This window comes from Pteronotus mesoamericanus, unplaced genomic scaffold (assembly GCF_021234165.1).
Source record: "Pteronotus mesoamericanus isolate MK-2021 breed Mesoamerican mustached bat unplaced genomic scaffold, CSHL_Meso_final contig_90, whole genome shotgun sequence".
Classification (NCBI taxonomy): Eukaryota; Metazoa; Chordata; class Mammalia; order Chiroptera; family Mormoopidae; genus Pteronotus; species Pteronotus mesoamericanus.
This window is the reverse complement of record NW_026555277.1, coordinates 23890548-23913030: the sequence shown is the minus strand read 5'-3', so window position 1 is coordinate 23913030 and position 22483 is coordinate 23890548. Positions and strand designations below refer to the sequence as shown.

General features: G+C 35.6%; 1 pseudogene; it reads right to left on the bottom strand.

The window, feature by feature from the left end:
• Positions 1-3341: 3341 nt before the first annotated feature.
• Positions 3342-3746, bottom strand: LOC129080662 (40S ribosomal protein S24-like; annotated as a pseudogene).
• Positions 3747-22483: the final 18737 nt, after the last annotated feature.

The following is a 22483-nucleotide window of genomic DNA, read 5'->3' as shown; positions in this document are numbered from 1 at the left end:
GGAACCAGCTTTCTGGTAGAATAAAAAGTATACCCATTTCTTCAACTATACTTTCTTATGTATCTGTTTATAAATGTTTTTGATGTTATTGTTTGCTAGTTAAGACTGTTAATTCCTAAGTCAATACTAAAATTTAATAAAAGCTGATTTATCTGGTAGTCCATCAACTCACTATCTTTACTGCATGATCTGTCTACACCTCTATAAAATGATTCATAGTTATCAGTTTGGACCTTCAAGATCCTGAGAGGCCTTTGGAATCTAAGAGTAATTGAATTCTGTCCAGTCTCATTTTAGTGATAAGTATATTTTGACTCTATCTTAGTTTTCTGAAAATCAGTAGTTGTCACCATGATTAGACCAACAAGAAAACTCCCTGACCATGATAGCTAATTTAGAATTTGCTATACAGAACACTATATTTTATTCATTTCAAATGGCTCCCATGAGGCAAACTCCCTCTATTTAAGAAAATAAAGAAAGTTGTGACTCAGGAGCTGACTAAAGGAACTGGTGGGATACAGAACACTTGCCCCCTGAGTCACCAGTTCAAATGTGACCCCAAATTGCTAACATCTGAGTGTCATTGCTAGCCTCAGCATGATCACTGAAGGAAGAGAAGCCACATCATACACACACCAAATACCACCACAATTGCCTGTTGTTCTCAATAGAGAAGCGAGGTTCAAATGAACCCCAGAATTTACCTTTCCCTCCTCCCATTTTTCTCACAGCATTGTCCTACTACAAACCAATGTCTGACATTTATTTTCTAATGGAATCATTTGCTTCTCAATGTATTTTTTTGACATGAGTTTCAGCTAACAATAGAGACACAGATACTTCTGTTTCATCAAAATGTCATTGACCATGGAATATGGTGTAATGAGTATACTAATTGCTTCAATGTCATAAATATGAATAATAATAAGAAGAATTGTTAACATTTACTGTCTATGATGGATCTGGAACTATGCTAACATGTTACATGGATTCCATTATCTAAACTTCAAAACAGTACAGAGTAGTAGCTAATGTGAACTTTATTTTACAAGTGAGAAACTGAGATGCAGGTAGATTAGGTATCATACACAGGAGTTTAGTTAGTTATATGCTGAGTTGGGATTTTTCTGGGTCTGAAGCCATGCTACTTAGAGAAATAACATGTGTTCATCTTACACATTTGTACATCTTTTGTACGTTTTTCACATCTTGCTTCCAGTGGCTGTTTCTCATTTACCTATTTTCTGGGTATTTTAGATGTGTCATTGTGTCTAAGGAAGAGCAGTAGGCTGACCCTTGGAGTACATTACCAATTAACAACACTATGATTGTTAAGTATAGTTATGTTTTAAGTTAATCTAAAATTACAAAGACTTAAATCTCTTAAAGGTAATCTGTTCAAGTTTTTCAAGGTTTTCTATTTTAGTCATTTCAAACTAAATAATTCATGGATAAAAGTATAATTCTTTTAGAGTAAGAAATTAGGTAATAGAAACCTTGAACCACATGCTCAGAATGACCCAAGAAGAAATTAAAATTAAAAGTAAATTTCTTGACAAGCATTTAACTTTGAATTATCAAAAGACGGCTTAACTCTTTGTTCAAGTACTCTTATGCTATTCTTTGGATTTATCAAAACAAATTATTTTTTAATATATCAACTATAAATTTCCTCATTGAGAGAAGAGTTATTTTGTTTAAAGCAAAATGCTCTGGGACTAACCTTCACATAACAATTTGAAGAGTTGGGGAGCTAATGTACTATAAAGTCAGTATCTAATTGGCTGAATCAAAAAAAAATTTGTTCTTTTGATAATCAGAGCCTTAAAAGAGAAATAATAGATGGCTTAAGGAGTTAAGTTCCTTTTGTATTTCTAAGTGTCTTTCTTGTGGTTGGGGCCATGGAATGCTTGCTTGTATCCATGACGTATTCTACAACAGAATGGACCAGCATCTCAGCTGACGTTACAATCATTGAGTCCAAGATTTTTATTCTGGAGCCAATAGTCTGAGAAGTGACCATAGCAAAGAAAAAATTTTAGTCAGTGTATCTCATTGGGCAAATGAAGACTGTATCTCTGGGTTCTGAGTGGTCATGTAATTGAGGCCAAAAACAAACTCCTCTGGATTAAATATAAGGTCTAGTGAAAGCTTTCCCCATGTAATTCAAATGTGGCCTAACAATGAAATTTGATGGTACATAGTAACTGTAATAGCATATCTTAACTAGAGAAATCAGCACAAACAGCACGGCAAAATTCATTTAGAACAACAATGGCAAGAACCACCACCAAAAGAATACCACCGGGTTTATGAGTCATGAGGCATTAAATTTAATGCTATAAACCATAATTAAATTATAAGCATTTTTTTTTATTACCCAGTAATGGTAAAGAGCCATGATGGTTAGGTTTACTTGTGGAAGTTGCACCTATAAGTGGGATCAGCAGGATCTGAACCATTGCTAGCAGGGTCAGGGAGAAACTGCAGGGCCAGCCTTGCTTTACCTCTCAGAACACGAGGTACAGTTTTGGGGTGCAGTTGCTAACAGCGATCCAATTTTCTCATCTATTCAACTGCATATAGAAAATCACTTTGTTTTACAGATCTCCCAAAGGGAAATATCTGATAGATCCTAAGAGATTGATTTATCTTTCTAGATATTTGGGCAAAATTTTGAGCAAGACACTTTTAGACTTAAACGTTTTAGCTTAAAGAAACATTCCTGAACGCTTTGGCTTCTAATGAACAATTTGTTCCATTTGCTGGATTAAGTCTCAAATCATAGATTGAAAGCTGGTGACCTATAGTCTGAATCTGACTACCCAATACAGTACTTTTAAAAAAGTTTTATTTTTGTTTCAACCAAAGCTCTAAGTATGCAATATTAACCTGACATAATCCACTAGGACTGGGAACTAGCTGGGCTGCCACTCTTGACTATGGGAGCTACCAGTTCCCCAAGATTCCTTCCTGGTCCCTTTCTCTCATATATGTTCCGTGTGTAAAATAGATGGCCCACAAAAGAAAGTCTCATCCTATTACTTAATAATGTCTTTTCCTGTTTCATGGCTTCAATGTCTTACTTGCAACCTCTGCCAGTACATCTGCTCTCCTGCTCCCCACTTCTTTGAAAACATTAAATCTTCTTGAAACTAGCAGGGAAGTACTGGCCTCAAATTATCCTTAGAAATATGTAAGATATAATGAAATAGGGAAGGTATAATGAAATAGGATAAGCTATGAAGATATAGCACTTGGACCTCAAGGTTCAAAATTCCTCTTTTTTAAAGTTCTTAGTTTATTATTCCTCTCATGAAAAATTTGCACAGATAAAGTCACTGAAGAATCTTTATTCCTTTTTTTGCCACATCAACATTGGGCTTTGAAGTCCCCCTGACTTCCTTCATTCTGTTCAGTTCCTTTCTCTGTTTTCTTCACGTCTTTTTCTCATATAGGTTATGTCTTGCAAGTCTATGTTTGGGTACATTTTTCTTTGTGTAACCCAGGGAATCCTAAATCACGCCAAAGCTAGTTGTCTTGTCAACACCACAATGAATTCTGAATCCAAATATAAAGATGACATCTGGTGTGGTCCTGTACATTTTAGCTAGTTTTTCCTGAATTTCTGTTTTAGGCACTACTGCCTTTCCAGGGTGAAGGACATCAATGACCATTTGTTTCCACCACAATAGCCTGTTGGTCATGAACTTCCTGGTTCAGATAGCTACTGTGTTGTTCATCATGGTGGCCAAGCTTCAAGCAGCGAAGGAGGAAAAGAGTCAGTTACTATTTTGTTTTTCAATTGTCTTAGGAATTTTATTTATTTTTATTTTTTATTTTATATTTTATTTATCTTTATTATAGTTTTCCATTACCATTTAGTTCCTTTATACTCCCTCCTTCCAGCAATCACCACACTGTTGTCCATGAGTCCTTTTTCCTTTTTGCTCAATCCCTCCACAACCCCAACTGTCATTTGTTCTCCATGTATGAGTCTGTTTCTGTTTTGTTTATTAGTTCAGTTTGTTTATTAGATTCCACGTATGAGTAAAATCATATGGTATTTGTCTTTCTCTGACTGACTTATTTCACTTAGCATAATGTTCTCCAGGTCCATCCATACTGTTGGAAAGGGTAAAATTTTCCTCTTTTTTATGGCCAAGTAGAATTCCATTGTCCCATAGTGTAAATATCCCATAGTTGTTTTATCCACTCATCTACTGAATAGACACTTCACCAAAGAGGACATACAGATGACAGACAGACATATGACAAGATGCTCAAAATCACTAATCATCAGAGAAATGAAAATAAAGACTACAATGAGATACCATCTCACACTTGTCAGAATGGTAATCATAAATAAATAAAAAAAACTACAACTGCTGGTGAGGATGTAGAGAAAGTAGGACCCTTCTGCATGTTGGTGGAAATGTAGATTTGTGCAGCCATTGTGGAAAGCAGTACAGAGATACCTCAAAGAATTAAAAATGGATCTGCCTTTTGACCCAGCAATCCTACCCAAAACACTCATTCAAAAGAACATAAGCACCCCTATGTTCATTGTAGTATTATTTACAATCACCAAGATATGGAAGCAGCCCAAATGTCCATCAAAGTTACTTTTTAATTCACCTATTCTTGCCAACAAACAAGCAAGAATTATTACAACCACAACTCTGATAGTTAGTCAGCTTCTTCCCAGTGCCAAGGAGATTTTACTCGAGGAAAGGAATTAGTTCCAGTATTGAAAAAATATTTATAATAAAATAATATGTCTTAAACAAGTGTATGACTCAGTATAAGGAGCAAACTTGGCATTATACCAGAATGCTGTATCATTCTGGTACAGAATTGAGTACCATATACTGATTGCAGAAATTTTTCTTATCCTTACCCAAAGACATTTTCATTGCTATTACAGAGGGAGGAATGGAGAGAAAGAAACATTGGTGTGAGAGAAAAGAACCAATTGGTTGCCTCTTCTATGCGCCCATACCTGTGACCAAACCTGTAAACTAGGCATGTGCCCTGACTGGGAATCAAACCTGCAACCTTTTAGTTATAGGCCAATGCTTTGACCAACTGAACCACACTTGTCAAGGCTGATTGCCAAACCTTTTTGGTGAAAATGAGTTATGGGTGTGAAATGAACTTTTACTGCATATTAACCATTGGCCTGAGTCCTTTCCTTTTCATATGCTATTTATTTTATCTTTAAATCTATTCTACAATTGTGTTTTTCTATTTTTAATGGACAGAGCAGAACTGAGATGCAAAGAAGTTAAGGAACTTGCCCAAGGTCATGCAGCTACCACAGAACATAACACATCCTCAGAGCTGAGAAGTAATTTTGGAGTAGCAGAGCCAGAATTGTGGAGTACAGAGAGCATTTTGATGGTTGCCGGATGGGAAGGGGTGTGGGGGAATGGGCAAAGAGGTGAGGAGATTAAGAAGTAAAAACTGGTAGTTACAGAATAGCCATAGGGATGTAAAGTATAGTATAGGAAATGGAGCAACCAAAGAACTTATATGCATGGCCCAGGGACAGGAACAATGAATGGTGTGGGAATTGTCTGAGGGAGTGGGGTAGAGGGAGGCAAAGGGGAACGAATTGAGACAACTGCAATACTATAATCAATAAAGTATAATTTAAAAAGTAGCCCTGGCTGGTGTGACTCAGTGGATTGAGTGCCGGCCTATGAGCCAAGATGTCACTGGTTTGATTCCCCGCCAGGGCGCATGCCTGAGTTGCAGCCAGGTCCCCAGCTGGGGGTGTGCAAGAGGCAACAGGTCAATGTATCTCTTGCACATTGCATTGATGTTTTTCTCCCTCTCTTTCTCCCTCCCTTCTCCTCTCTCTAAAAATAAATATTTTAAAAATGACATGGAAAATGGAAAAATATATATATAAAAGAAATATGTACATTATTTGTTGATTTCACCTGTCCAACTTCTTTACATAACCCTTTTATCTGAAGCAAGCACTTCATTTGCCTTTCCTATTTTGGGCAGGGCTCTCGGGTGGACTGGCTCCAGGGGCCTCCTGACATGATCTCTGACAATGAGAGAGCCCCGCCTAGAAATTTCAATGGAGATTTGCAGAAGGATACTCTCTTTCTACACTCCACCATCAGAGTTTTTGAGCTGTTGGAAAATAAGCATGCCCTGTGTCCCTTTTGTTTGGATATGAAAGTGATCCTGTCTGAAACTATTTTCGATTCCAGGACTCTTCAGTTATCTGACCCCGTGGCTTTCAACTGGGACAGTTTTGAGCCCCCACCCTCACCCCCACAGGACATTTAGTAATGTCTGGAGACATTTTTGGTTGTTATATGATGGTGCTATTAGCATCCACTAGGTAGAGTTCAGGGATGCTCTTAAACATCCTAAATGCATGAGACTGTCCCCTGCCCATAACAAAGAATCAACTGGTCCAAAATGCCAATAGGGCTGAAGCTAAGAGGCCTTTCTGAGCCCATCAATCTTCCTGTTTCCTTAAATCAGTTTGAGTTAAGTTTCCATCACTTGCAACCAAGAGTCCCGACCACTACAGAGTGGATCAAAAGTTTGATTCTTAACTTCTTAGCAGTTAACGTAAAGAGCAAACCAGAACAAGCTAGTTTCTCAGGAGGTGCACAGCTGACCTAAGCAGCAATACTAAAGATGAATGTCACCCATGAATACATAGAAAAGAAGTAAAAACCCATTTTTTGTAATTATTTTCTGACCTTCTCAGAATCAACTAACATTAATAATAGTCTGTAAATAAATATCATACATTGCCAGTCATCAAGACCTTATTTGCATGTTCTCTCTCTTTCTTCCAGAGCTTGCTCGCACATTTTCTCCCTCTTTTGTCTCTCAAGGAGCCTCTCCCCCCGCTTCCTCTCTCTGTCTCTCTCCCTCTGTCTCTGTCTCTCTCTCTCCCCTAAGTTCCCAGGGCCCACCCCCCATTTTTTTTGGTCTCTGTAACTCATTTCCTGGGCTGATTTCTTCTATGGCTCATTTCTACTACCTCTGTGACTTTCTAAATAAACTTTTTCTTAAAAAAAAAAAAGACCTTATTCAAACATGTTCCCAGGGCCGCTGTGTGCTGTTGCAGTCTGTATAATGCACAAAGGTGCATCACCACACAGCCCTTCTTTCTAATTTGTCTGCCCAGAAGGAGTGCCTTTTCTAATTTGCATGAAGGTATTTTACAAGCTAGTGGCAGCTCTATGTGTTCACACGCGTAATTCCAAATGAAGCAGAAAATTGTTCTGATCTGGAGTTGTAATAAGGCTATCACCCTTAACCTTTTTCAAATGAACCTCTTGGAATAAGGTTTGCTCTCCCCAGAATGGTGAGAGCTGCCACTGCAGAGATTAACAAATGAGTGTGCGCCTCAATTGTCATGTGGTAACATGTACAATATGCTGCTCAGAGCAACTGATGACTTTGGGATCTTTTTCCATAGCACTCGAAATGCAAATTTTCTTCTGGTTTCTGTTAATATAATAAATAAGAGCTCTTATGTAGGGAATTATTTTTTTATGCAAAAAAACAACTGTCAATTTCCCAGCAGGAAAGTCTTGAGGTTCTTTCCTTTGACATGTCATAAACTTGGCACAACTTTAGAAGATGGAAGACCCACTAGGTCAAATAAAGCATGTTGTATCAGATTAGGTCTGAGTCAAGTAATCTATTTGAGCCATGTATTTAATGGTTGGAGATAAAATAAATGTCAAAGAATTGCCAGTTTCTCCAAAAATTTTGTAGATATTTCACATTCGAAAGTACTTACAGGTCTAGCTTGTAGATGGCAAAAATCCAATTATAATACTCTGTTGCTTTAACTCTTTGAGAAAAGTAATAAAGTTTAGAATATAAAGTTAGTATTACATCCTTATAAATTTAAAAATATTGACTTGATTTTGTTGTATTTAAAAAAAGATTTATTCCCCGAATCCCAAAAATAACTTAAAAGGATCAATGTATTTTGATAAAGTATATCTAATATACTTACGTGCTTTTAAACCCAAAGACTAGATTTATTTCTCAGTTATGTTAGCCACTGAGATATTTTGTCCTCAAAACAGAGGATTGTATTTCAGTAACTGAGTGAAGGGCAGAACTCAATGCTAAAGTAGATGTTTCAGTCAGAATGGAATAGATTATTTTATAGTTACAAAATAACTTCCAGAGTCTTAGTGGCAACAACATTTTTGTTTCTCTCATTAGATGCCCAGTAAGGGTTGTTGGCAAGTAGAGGATCCCAGGCTTTCCTGAAGCTTTGCCATCTTGTAGCCGGACCACCCAGAACACAGGAGCTCTGGGGCTGCTGTCACAGAGGAAGAGGGAACTAGAGGGCTCCAATAGGACTTCCCTGGCCAGACCTCAGAAGTGGTGCCATGCATGAATTCCGCCCACGGCTCATTGGCCGCACTCACACAGTCTCAATTCCAGGGGAGCTTAGGAAATCCGGTTTTCCCCCTGTTCTCAGGAGAGGACGTTGTGAGCACCCAGTGTTGCTTCTGCTATCTTTACACAGAGAAAAAACATACTTTGCAGTTCCATCAACCTGGCTTTATATCCTTTGACATTTACTAGCCATGAAATCTCTTGAAGTTTTCTCACATAAAACAGAAGGCCTTGTTATATTTGAACATTTTTGACACTTTCATTCTGACTAAAATTTACCTTTATCTTCAAGTTTAATATTTAATTTTCATATATTTTATTGCAGTATTTTAAATTATTGCAGATAATATTTAAGCTCAAGATTTTTTATTCAGCCCCATCTGTGTTCAAGGCATCTGTGCAAAGAAACTGATGTTCAGACAATGAGAATGCAAAGAAAAAAATAACTTACTTAAGGCACTCACTTGAAACACCTCAAGAGTTTGCTAGAAGAGATAAGAACTAAAGTTTTCCATTTACCCTGGCTTGATATACATGCCAGATTGTGCATAGATAGAACAGATTGTATTTGAGCAAAGAATTAGTTTTTTTCTAATAGCAAATACTGTATAAAAAGAATAAGCACATATCTGAGCAGAGCATCTTATATGAGGCTTAATATTTGTAGAATATATAAGTGTATATGATTCCAAAAGAATAATACTAATAATATATATGCATATATATGTATATATATCTATATCAAATTGTACATACCTCTCTCTATATAAACACAAATATAAATATCTATGTACCTATATATAAATGTATACAATAACTAAAAATAGCTGGAATGAATTGTATGGTGGGTAAAAACCCCTCCCATATCTAAGATTTTTCAAAATTATATTTTCTATGACATTGGTTCTTGAAGTTTTTCTCTGCCTCTACAGTAAGATAAAATTATGTACCATTCTGCACTACTTATAATAAAACCTTAATAGAAGATATAAACCTCTGTTAGAATGTCCAGGAAGTGGTGGTAGCCATTTTTAAATATAACATGAAAAAATACCAGCTGACCCCACATTTTGCAGCTATTTTGATGTCATATGTAAATTGTGACATACAAACCATTCAATGGCACGATTACATTCTGAATAAGATTGCAATATTTGTTAATCTCTATGTGGTTGGATAGGTCACACGACTAGTGGCCAAGTACTGTGAGGAGAAGCAATGGATGGCACTCTGGGCCAGAGCCTTGCACTGATGGTGCAAAGCTCTCTCTCTCCCTTTAACACAAAAAGATAGCCATATCCTAGATGGTGAATGCTCTGTGGTATTGGCCCCTCTGTTACGACAGTGAACCTCAGTGGACATGTAGTTTGAAGGGCAAATAAATCATTCTTGTTTCAGTCTATTGAACTTTGGGTGGATTGTTACTGTGCACTGGCAGTTTATCCTGTAAAACACAGACTTTTGTGCCTAACTTGTCACTTATTGGATCACCAGTCCTTGCTGCATCCCTAATCTCAGCCTCAGCAATAGGACAAGGTTGAGTGGGAGAGTAGAGGCTGAAATAGAATGAAAATGCAACTTTGGTAAGAAAACTTATTCTGTATGCTCCTGATATTTTCAAAGGGTAAAATTTTAGGATTATTATGAAGCGAAAGAAGCCCATCTGAAAAGCCTGCATACTGTATGATTCTAACTATATGACATTCTGTAAAAAAGCAAAATTATAGAGAAAGTAAAAGGCTCAGTGGTTGTCAGGGGTTACAGGGAGGGAGAACGAATAAGCAGAGCATGGAAGATTTTTAAGTGAAACTACTCTGTATGATACTACAATGGTGCATATGTATCATTATACTTGTGTCAAAGCCTATAGAATGTACAACACCGGGAAGAAAGTCCAATGTTAACTATAGACTTCGGTGATAAAGATGTGTCCGTGTAGATTCATCTAGTCTACTAATGTCCCACTCTGGGTGGGAGTGCCATAATGGGGAGGCTGTGTGTATACGGGGGTAGAGGGTCCATGGGAAATCTCTGTAACCTTCACCCAAGGTTACAAACCTAAATGTGCTCTAAAAAAGAAAGATTTTTAAAAAGATTACCTGGTGTCTTCTTTTTTCTTTTTTTAAAAAAATATTTATTTATTTTTAGAGAGAGGGGAAGGGAAGAGGAAAGAAAAAGAAAGAAATATCAATGTGTGGTTGCCTCTCACTCTGCGCTACCCCCCAACACTGGGGACCTGGCCTGCCACCCAGGAACGTGTCCTGACTGGGAATTGGACTGGAGACCCTTTGGTTCACAAGCCAGTACTCAATCCACTGAGCCACGGCAGCCAGGGCAAGATTATTTTTTTTAAATTAGGATTTATTTTAGGTTACCAAAAGATGGCAGAAGTCATCTGACCATATAACCCATCATCTTTCTTTGTAGTCTTAAACCCTTAGATGAAAAAAATGTTTATTTATATTCTTGTTTTATAGTATACGATACACATACACATTAATGTGGAAAGGAAGAATGTCAGCACAGTCTTACACTCTAGTAAGGTTATATTAGACAAAGGCCAAAATGTACACACACATACATACACACATGCACACTTATATCCACCTACTGAAAAACAAGATAAGCGCCTTCTCTGAAGCAGAAACCACGAGCAGTTCTCGAATGAGAGGAGGTAGCTGGTGTCAGATTGACAAGGAACCCACAGACCTTAGTCTGTGTAGTAAAAGTCTTTTACAATGGATAACAGCATGTGCAAAGGCGCCATAGAACTATGGCATGGCGAACAAAAGTGATTCCCAGGGTAATATTAGGATGATTCATTGGGGTGTCATAGCAAGAGCGGCCAAATAAATTAGCCTCTCTTCTTCTATTTTTATAAAGCAACAAATGGCAATTTGCAACACAATTTGTAATTTAGGCTAAAGGAGTTCTGTGCTTTGAGTGGCTGGCAACACCCTGAAATAATATAGATTTCTCATACACTAGACAAGTATCTAGTAAGCCTAACCATTAGTACATCCACCCTTTCCCTAAAAATTATTAAAAGTGGGCTTTGATAATATTTATAGCACTCAAACGCAGAGAATCTCATTTACAAATATTGGTATATAACCAAAATCATCAAATATGTGAGGAAAAAGAACATCACAAAAATTAGTATCTAATTAAAAAAATAGAAGAGCAAATATATAATGAAACACAGTTAACAAAGATGAGGGCTTTAAATAATTATAACAAATGTAATAATTATAAAATTCAACAGGACATAGCAACAATAAAAAATTCAGCTAGAAGTTTTGGAATTTAAAAAATAAAAATCGTGAAATTAAACCAACAAAGCCTTACTATGTGACAGCACTGATACAATAAAAAAATAACTTGTGGACCTAAAAGATTAATCTGATGAATTCTCCAAGATTATAGTAAAAAAATGGGTAAAAGAATTACTAGCATAAAAGAAAACTGTAAAGCTTCGTGGGTAAATCCTAAAGTGCTAGCATCCTTTGATTGGAAGTTCCAGAAGGAAAAAAAGAAAAGTGAAATGTAAGATGTACCAAAGAATTTAGATGACTAAATGTTTGGCCTTCATAAATACACAAGTCTTCAGATTATAATAGTCTACCAAATGCTAAACTGAGTGAATGGGAAAGGTCTACTCCTAGAGATATATATAATGAAATTTTGAAGCAGCAAGAAAAAAAGATAAAGCATTGAAAGCATCTTGAAACAAACAAAAAAGATATCTGCAGGAAAAAAATTACAATAAGATTGGAAACAGAATTCCCAACATATAAAACTGAGCACATTAAATCATAATTAATATAGAATCAAAGTTCTGAGGAAAAATGGCTTTGAACCTGTAATGCAATACATATCCAAGCAATTATTCAAATGTGAGAGAAAAATAAAATTTTTTCATGATATCAGAATGTTTATCACCCAAGAAATCATTTTGAAAGAATTATTTGAGCGTATACTGCAACACCATGAAAATGAACCCAAGAAAAAACCTTGTGTTGTAGAAACGAAGGGAACAGTAGAGTACAATTTAAATTCATTTCAGTAAATTCATTTCAATCATACAACTGAAATAGTAATATAGAATTAAAAATCTAGACTATCTCAACTCAGGAGGTAGACAAGCTTGAGTAGGGTGGGATAGTTTATGAGAAAGAAGAAGGCAATAAACACATGATAAGTGTCTTGTGATGTTTAGGAAAATGATTTGAAGTCATGTTAATTCCAGATTCAAGAAAATAAAATTCAACAAAATGTTTTAAAATCCTAAGGATAACCACTAGAATATATGATTGAGAAAACTCAATTAAGAAAAGAAAATGCTTCCCTCACTGGTGTGGCTCAGTGGGTTGGGCATCATCCAGCAAAGGGAATCGTCACCAGCCGATTCCCTGTCAGGGCACGTGCCTGGGTTGAAGGTGCATGTGAGAGAGGCAATCAGGTGATGTTTCTCTCACACATCGGTGTTTCTCTCCATCCCTTTCTTCTTACCTTCCCTTCTCTCTAAAAATAAATAAATAAATATCTTTAAAAAAAAACCCAGAAAATGCTGAAAATGGGTGGGGATGGTAGGCCATCAAATGTTTATAAAATTTCACCTTACAATCATTGGTTATTCTGTCCATACTTTTTGCCTTTCTTGCTTGTTTGGAATTTGACTTAAGCTATTAAAAGGTCCTCGTCTGCAACTCAGATATCTCAAGGGACCACCCAGACCAGAACATTCATGTCCATTTTCTTGTGTCCCTTCCTAATTTAGTTTTTCTGCTTCTTTTAAATCTAGAAAGGCTTGTCCAGCCTATTTCCCCAAGTCTTATCCCTGGTCTTTGAGAGAAATCCATTTCTTGTCTTTGTCCCCTCAAAACTCTTGTCAGAAGTCGAGCAGCCCAGGCTGCTCTGGAAACTTTTGCTTCTATTTTTACAAGTTTTATTGAGTGCCTGGGTTAATGGGTTTCTTGCCTGAGATTTTTGATAGAGCTGCTTTTGAAAACCACTAAGGATGTCTTTAATGAAAATTTTATTTTTAAATGTTGAGGTTACATAATTAATAAAATAATATTTTAAAAGGAATCAAGCATAAATTACTACATAAATAGATAATAAAATTACAGAATTTTAAGGCTCAATATTTTACGACCTGGAAGGAACAGGAACAACAGTTTCTTTCAGGAAAGAAAATTTTCAGGAATCAGTTCTAAATGAATTTTTAGAAAGGAGATCACTTTGCTCTTCAAAAAGATCTCTTCATTATCAGTGCAAGGAAGATGTACATCTTTATTTCTCAATTAAAAAAAAGTCTCATTGGCATTTCTATTTTGATTCTTTGTTCTCAATCTAAAGCTTGAATTAAAATTTAATTTATACATGAGCAACAACACAGGGCTTCTTTACCAGTATTGAGCAATTTCAGTACCATGTGGCTTTTCCTGAATGGTTTGTGGAGATAATCTTTGCTAAATCGGGGGTGTGTGAAAAGAAGAAAAGCAATATCCTGGATTCGTGGGAGTTACTCATATGGCCTCTGTTACTAATATATGCCAAGCTCCAGCTTGAAACTAAAAAGTTGAATGCAGCTGTCACTACTAACAAATAATGAGAGAAAAAAATATAGTAGTGACTCCCTAAAGAGTATCAACTTCAAATAAAAATAATTAGATTTTGAAAATTACAAATACAGGGTCCAGCACAAATAACACCCCTTTTTATTACAAAATCTTTTATTACAAAATCATAAGCATGTAATTCGGTAACATAACAATATCACACTCAAGCACACCATATGACATTTTAGGTGAAATGTTCAAATTAAAACTATAAATTATTACACCCATATTATTACCCTACCAACCACACTCAAGCAGGTGCTATTTCTGCTGGACCCTGTAAGTAAGAAAATTATGCTAGATATTTTCAAAGTCTGTAGTAATACAAAATAGATTACACAAAGATTATATTCAAACTTAGGTGATGAGACATAAACATACATAATCATCCTGAGCTACCAGCTGTGTAACCCCTGTTGCCCGCACCTACCTACACACAAAAGGACCAAGACAAGCAATTTTCAAAGGTGAATCTACCCAAACATTTTTAAGGAAGAGAAAATTTAATACTATTTATGTTGTTCTAGAGGCTAGAAAAAGAAAAGAAATTGCAATTTTTAATAAAGTTAACATAAAAGTGTTAACTTTAGTGAAAAATTTAACATAAAAATTACATGCTAATTTCATTTATTAATTTTGATACAAAATACTAAATAAAATATTAGCAAATATACTCCAGCTGAATGTTAAAGGATCATTATCAAATGGATGTTTGTATGTTAGGAAAATTATCAATATAATTCACTATATTAAGAAATCAAAGAGAAAATCCATAATTATCTTTATAGATACTAAAAAGGCAATTTAAGAAATTCAATGGTTAAATTTTCAATCTAGCAAGGTAAATCCAGCAACATGTAAAAAAATGATTATATGTCTTGGCCAAATATTATTTATTCTAAGAATGCAAGATTGATTTAATATCTCAAAAGCAATTAATATAATCGATTACTGATATATCAATAGAATGACAGAAAGAAAAAAAAACATATGATCATCTCAATAACTACAAAAAAGCATTTGGCAATATCCAACATCTCTTCATAGTAAAAATATCCACTAAGCTAGGAATAGAGGGGAACTCCGGAATCTGATAAGGAGCATCCGTGAAAAACTCAGAGCTGACCTCATCCTGAACGGTGAATACTTTCCCCCTAAGATCATAAACAAGACGTCAACTCTCACGACTGCTATAAGATTTTAATGGAGATTCTAACCTGGATAATTAGGCAGGAAAATAAATAGGATTAGAAAGGAAGAAGTAAAGACTTCTTTGCATCATATGCAAAGATGATATGATCTTATACATGGTGAGTAAAAGTAGGTTTATAGGTATGAGTATGCAGAACACAGAGTTTATTCTTGTATTATTTTTATTAATAATGATATTATTTTCCATACAAACAACTGTAAACCTCCTTTTGACCCATGCCAAATATAGAAAGTCCTAAGTAATGCTGTATAACCACCACTACTGTCTATACACAATACTTTTTCATTATCTGCAACAAAAACTCTGTACCTATTAAACAATAAGTGAGCCCTGCATTCAGCCCCCTTGGTATCCTCTATTCTTTCTGTCTTTATGATTTTTTTTTATAGGCATCTAATATAAACAGAACCTACAACTTTTGTCCTTCTGTGTCTGGATTATTTCACTAAGCAAAGTGTTTTCAAAGTCCATTCATGCTGCAGCATGTATAAAAATTTCATTCCTTTTTATGGCTGAATAATATTTCATTATATGTATTTACTAAATTTTGTTTATCCAATTATTGAATCATTGCTATGAATTATCAGTGTACAAATATCTGTTGGAGTCCTTGCTTTCAATTCTTTTGGATATATATCTAAAAGTAAAATTGCAGGGTCATAAGGTAATTTTTGATTCATTTTTTTGAGAAACAAAAAACTGTCTTCCGCAGTGTCTACTCTGCTTTACATTCCCATCAGCAGTCCATGAGGCTCCAATTTCTCTACTTCCTTTCCAAGACTTATTTTCTAAAGTGTGTCATGTTTTTCTTTCTTTTATAATTAGAGCCACCTTAGTAGGTGGAAAGTGGCACCTCATCCCATTTTTTAATTTACATTTACCCAATGACTAATGACACTGAACACTTATTCATGTGCCTGTTGGTTGGCTTTGGGTTGGTCTCAGCCTCCTGACGGTGAGAGTGTTGGTTAGGAATGCCTGAGATGCTCACCAGCTCCTGTCCTCACTGGAGCAAGCCTCCCCTACCCCCCCGAAACACCATTCCCCTGACCAGAGCCACTGTTGTGGCTGAACTGGCCCTTATAGTTCTTACTGTGATTACAGAGGTACCTTAGCAACAACTATTAGGGTACATTAAAAAAATTTATTATTCACAAATCCTGGAGGATACATGGCACAACTAGGGCTACCCAAGGAGGTTGCAGAGAGTGGGTGGGGAGAGAGAGAGAGAGAGCAGAACAGAGGCTCTGCTTTCACCGGGATCTGAAGGAGGAGTGCCTAGGGTATTTCAAGTTCACTCCTTATTGGTGAATTTAAAACATAAGATATGGAATTAGGGTGCAGAAAGGGGAAAGTGGGGTCACTCAAGCAGTTAGTTATCTAGGTTGTTCAGGGCTTTCTCAAAAGGAAACTTCATCGGTGGGGTGGTCTGGTTTCTTATCTCGTCTATTTGCTAGTACCTGAGTCACACAGTTGGCAATGCATGTATTTGAGATGGATGTCTTTGAAACGGAAGCCTCTTTGGCAGCACTCAGAAGCTTGTCTTCTACATATATTACAATAAAAAGTTAATGTTAGGCACTTACACTACATGGCTATTTGTCTGTCTCATTTGGAGAAATGTCTACTTGTGAACTTTCATTCTTTTTTGAAAATCAGGTTATTTGTTTTTCTGTTGTTGAGGTGATGGTTTCTTAGATATGACATTAAAAGAACATGAAACAAAATAAAAATAGATGAAGTAGACTACAGAAAAATTTAAAAAACTTTTGTGTTTCAAAACACAATACTGAGGAAGTGAAAATCCAACCCACAGAATGAGAGAATGCATTTACAAATAATATAGAGTATCTGATAAGGAACTTGTATCTAAAATAAATAAAGAACTCTTACAACTCAATTATAAAAAAACAAATAACCCAGCTACAAAATGGGAAAAGTGTATAAATAGACTTTTCTCCAAAAATGTTATACAAATTGTCAACAAGCACATGGAAAGATGCTCAATATCATTAGCCATCAGGGAATGAAAATCAAAACCATAATGAGATACCACATTTACATGAAGGACTAGAAAGGAACACTCGTATAATAATTTTTGGTAAGTATGTGGATAAATCAGAACTTTCATGTACTGCTGGTGGGAACATAAAATGGTATAGTCACTTTGTAAAACAGTCTGGTAGTTTCTCAGATGGTAAGATACAGAGTTATCTTATGACTCAGCCGTCCCATTCCTAGGTATTCACTCCACACAAAAACATCTAAACCAATGTTTATAGCAGCATTAGCTATAATAAGGCAAAAATGGAATCAACTCAGTGTCCATCAGCTAATGAATGGGTAAATAAAATGTGGTATATTCATTCATTCAATGGAATATTAATCAGCCACAAAAAAATAAATAAAATACTTACAACATGGATAAATCTAGAAAACATTATGATACATGAAATAAGTCAATTACAAAAGACCACATATTGTGTGATTCCATTCATATGAAATTCCGGGATAGGCAAATCTATGGAGAAATAGAGTAGATTAGCAGTTGCCCAGGGCTGGAGGGAATGGAGGAAAGTGGGTGACTGCTAAAGGGGACAGAGCTGCTTTCTGGGGCGCCGTTCTAAAAGCGTTTGTGGTGATGGCTGCACAACTCTGTGAAAGTATATTAAAGATCAACTAATCATATACTTTATATTAGTAAACTATATAGTACATGAATTACAGTCAGTAAAACTATTTTTTACTGAACTTTTAAAAATCCATAGCCACTCTTGATTTAAAAATAATAAAAATAGACTGAGAAAATTTTGGAGTTAATGTGGTAATGGTTTCATAGGGGTATACATACGTCAATACTTCATAAAATTATACACTTTAAATATATGTAACTTATTGTACATAAAATATAACTCAATACAACTTTGGAGAGATATGATACCAGAAAAATATGAATGTATATTATGTGCCAGCATAAGGATGATCATCAATAAGGAATATTAGAGGCTGTTCCTAATGTCAGAAAATAAATGTATTTTTAACACTTTCCATACCATTATTATTTAACTATATTCTAGGGGTACAAGCCAACAAGTTAGGTGAGAAAAAAATCAAATAAAACTTGTAGATAATATAATGGTTACCAGATACATGTAAAAATACTTGGAAACAATAAGAGACTCACTAAATCATTGGGCCTAAAATCAAGCCTGATAACTTTTATCTCTACGAACACCGGTTAGAAAATACAGTGTAAGTAAAACCACATTTACAATTACAAGCAAGAAAATTATATACCTAGGAATGTGCAAGGTTTATAAGAAAAAAAAATACACATTTAAATGGAAGCACATAAAATTCCTGTTTAGAACAATGTAATATCATACATACAAGGTCTGGCTGGGAAAAGTCCAGACATTATTAACATAACAAGAATGGTTTGCATGATATCGATATAACCTGGAAGACAAGGAGAGTGGACTGGAATGCACATGTGTGAATAATGACAGCTTCATTGTACTAGTTAGTGGGGGCGGTACATGCTGTTGAGTGGAACATGAGTATTGTGTGGCTGTTGCATTCAAAATGATTGAGCAAACAGAACAATAACTCTCCATCAGATTTTGCATTTAGCTTGAACATTCCTCTGTGGAATATATTCAGAAGATTCAGAAGGCCACAGCTAAAGACAACTGGTGTTTGGCAGCTTCATCACAACAATGCGCCTCCTCACACATTGCATCTTGTGCAGAATTTTTTTGAGAAACATCAAATCACCCAGGTGACTCAGCCCCACTACAGCTCAGATTTGGTGCCCTGTGACTTCTGGATTTTCCAAAAACTAAATCGCCTTTGAAAGGGAAGAGATTTCAGACCATTGATGAGATTCAGGAAAATACCACACGGCTCCCGATGGCAACTGCAAGCATGTGTGAGATTCCGAGGTGCCTACTTTGAAGGGGACAGAGGCGCCCTTATCCTATGTACAATGTTTTTTGTTCTCTTGTATCTTCTTCAATAAATGTCTCTATTTTTCATGTTACATGGCTGCATCCATAATTTAATGGATCCTAATAATATAGAAACAGGGTTGTTTTGAAACTGATTTTCAAAAAAAAGTAAGCTGATTTTGAAGTCGTAAAAATTCAAAGTGCATGTAAAATTTTCACATTTAGGAAATTATCCTACATATATTTTCATATGTATGAAATGGCAAATATGCAGGGCTATTTATTGTCATGTTTTAATTGCAAAAGAGTTTATATAGTCTGAATAACCACCAAGAGAATTGGTTAAGTATTTTTGGTACATTTATATAATTAAATACTATGCAAACACAGAAAGCAAGCATACTGATATAGAACAAGCTTCCAAATATACTGTTAAATCTAAAAAACATAGGGCAAGTAGAATGAGTAAAGTATGTTACCTATGTGTTAAAAATAAAAGAATATGTATATTATTCATAGGCATACAATAGCTCTGGAAGTTTATGGAAAAACCTGGAAATAGGGGTTGTTTTTGGTGCTACAAAACAAGGGTTTGTGGGAAGCAAAATTTTACCTGTATATCCATCTATTCTATACTCATGTGTACCTTTACAATTTTCTCAAGAGAAATAAAATAGTTTCAAGAGGATACAATATATAAAAAGCGAGGGACCATTTTATCCTTCTTCCCAGCAGGTTAAAAGGAGATATTTTTGCTTTGGGGTAAGAAAGGGAAAAATAATGTTGTTAAACAAGTGGTGTTTAATTTAAAATGTACAAATACATTTCTGTCAGAACACAACGAAAAATGAAACTAATTCTGCCCTGGAATTGGGATCAAGCTTCTTGACCTGGGTCTCAAAGCTTGCAAAGGTGAGCGTAGGGAAGTCCCTGCGACAGGCAGAATGAAACCAAGGTAACGAGGTTGCCTTGTGTTTAGAAGTGGTGCGTAGTTTTGCTAGGACCTCGTATGCCATTCTCAGGAATCTGGAATCCGTTTTTTTTTTTTTTTTTTTTTTTTGGTATCTTGTGAGTCTGAAAATCTGTTAGCAGAGGATTTTCTGGATGAAAGTTGTGCTTTAGGAAGATTATCAATGTTACTTTAGGACATAGATTTAACTTGGTCTCATTCATTCATTCATTCATTCACCCATTCATTGTATAAATATTTTTTTCAGTGTCTACTGTGAGCTGGGCAGGTCTTATAAAAAAATCTGTATTTTGAAAACTTTATGTATTAATTTGTTTTTCCTGATGCTAGAAGTAATATGTATTTCTTACCAACAATTTTGGGAATGCGCAGAATTACAAATAAGAATGATGTAATTCTACCCCCTAAAATAAATAGGGTTAAGATTCTGATGTGTGCACATGTGACACATGTGTGAGATTATTTTATACATACTTGTACATGCACAGAATGCACATCAGTGTACTATATTTTATTGAATTTTATACCATGAATATTTCATATTTCCAAGGATAATAATAAATATTTTTAGGATCTATAGAGGGCATAATCTGTGTCAGACACTGAGAGAAGCACTTGGTATGCATCTTACCATTTGATTATTAAAACAAACCTAGGGCATTTATTTCTGTTTCACAGATGAAGACAGTGTAGCAAGGATACCTGCTTTAGTGAGTGACAGGGAAAGGGTCCAGTTCCAGGGATGACCGCAGAGACTGGGCTCCTCATAAACAAAGGCAGCTATCTCATCAGCCATGTGACATCAATAACCATATGATGTTCCATTATGTTGATGCACCATAGATCTCTTCACTGATTTCAGACTTTTGTCAATTATACCATTTCTAATTATATGCCACTATATCCAGGGTCTTATCCAGGAGGCCAAGAGCTTAAGAAAGAAAACATATTTTCATTGCATGTTTCAAGCTGGAGGGGCTGCTGCATAATAAAAAGCTCTGATGAGTTCCTGGCTCCTCCTGGACCCCTGTCATTCAGGTTTACGGAAATCCTTTCAGAGGTGGTTTCCTAGCCTACAGTCTCTGTTTTTGGTGCTGATGTCACTTCACTTTTTCTGTACCTTCAGATATATTTTAATAGGATTTGGGAAGAAACTGGTTAGGAAGCTGCTAACTATCAGAAGATTGGGTACTGATATTAAGCTACAATTTATATAATCATTCCAAGTTCTTTTTTCCTTAACTGAAATGTTTTTGTGTTTATTGAGCCACACTCTTAATGACATAATTTTCTATTAAATAACCATATTTCAGCATTTTCCATTACTCAAATTATTTCAGTTAGTGGAAGAAATAGTTAATTTTTCATGGGAATGTGATGCTCAAACATTTTACTTTATTAAAAAAAACGGGGAGTAGAAGGTAAAAAAAATGATTTAATATCTACTGTGGGCTGTCTGCTGCTATTTAATTCTCACCATTAAACCCATTTTATGGTATATAAACCAAAGAATAAGTAATTTTAAAGTAATTAATGTAGCCAGGACTTGAGCCAGGTGTTACTGATTCCAAAATCCACATTTTTCCCCCAACATATTATATAGTCTTCTGAAGAACATTAGAAAATAATGGAGCAGCTTGCATAAACATATAATAAAAAGGCTTTAAAAGGAATTTTAAGGAATGAGAGATTTAGGTTGGGTCAACATGGGTTTTGGTTAAAAGTTACTTCATTGGGACCCTTTATCAGGGGCGCTGAATCTTTTGGCGTCTCTGGGCCACACTGAAAGAAGAAGAGTTGTTTGTGCCGTACATTAAATACACAAACACTAACAAAACCTGATGAGCAAAAAAAAGGTTTTAAGTAAATTTATGATTTTGTGTTGGGCTGCATCCATAGCCATCCTGGGCCGCAGGTGCCCGCGGGCCGCGGGTTGCGCACCACGCCAGGGCTTGGTCTTATCTCCTCAGTGATGATCCGAAATTTACTGGGAGGGCCAAGTTTTCAGAATTATACCTTTGTATTCCTTCCAAATAAGTACACAGCTGAGCAAACTCTTGAAATTTACTAATTCTTATTTCCTTCCACAGAATTCTCCTTTTACTGCCAAAGGCATTTATATAAGGGTTAACACAATAATGAAAGTTCAAAGAATGCATAATTCTGGTGCTATAGGATAGCCAGTGTAATGATTACTAGAGGCTTGGTTTATGTGTGTGTGTGCATTTGTGTTTTGTTTTTTAGTTTTATAAAGTAGTTCTGCCTTCTAGAATGTTCTGGGTTTTGTCATTTGATAATATCACTATAGGCAATTGAG